Here is a 507-nt window from a genome sequence, read left to right as displayed (position 1 = left end):
GCTTAGAATGCTAGTTGCAGAGTACGAAAAGGAAACAAAAGCAAGAATATCTAGGTACATAATCAAAAATGATTCAAGAGATTGAATGTGGAGAATCTTCATCATTTACCACCAAAGATATGCTAGTGGTGAGCATTAAGTCCTTTCTTATAGGCAAAGCTAAGCACAACTGGGAACATGATACAAAGAGCAACAAACTAAATACTATTGCACTTCCACATCTATACCTCACTTGCCTCCAAAACCTCATGATTATGAGCCGCGCTGTAACTGCTAGAACATCACCTTTAGAACCTTGCAGGCATGTTTTTTTGTTAGGTTCAATATGCCTATCTTACTTGCCTCTCTTGAGGACCCTAAATATCAACATCTCTCTCTCCCTCTCTCGGTCTGTTGCCGCGCCCGCCCCCCGCCCCCACCCCCCCGCGGCGCTCCCCAAACCACCACAACAAAAGAAAAAGGCAGTCCAAAGTGAACCACACACCTGATGATATCTGTACTTGTACA

This window comes from Lygodium microphyllum, chromosome 13 (assembly GCF_053477565.2).
Source record: "Lygodium microphyllum isolate KBCC chromosome 13, Lygodium_microphyllum_v1.1.10, whole genome shotgun sequence".
NCBI classification, from domain to species: Eukaryota; Viridiplantae; Streptophyta; class Polypodiopsida; order Schizaeales; family Lygodiaceae; genus Lygodium; species Lygodium microphyllum.
The sequence above is the reverse complement of the archived record's forward strand: the minus strand, read 5'-3'. Positions refer to the sequence as shown.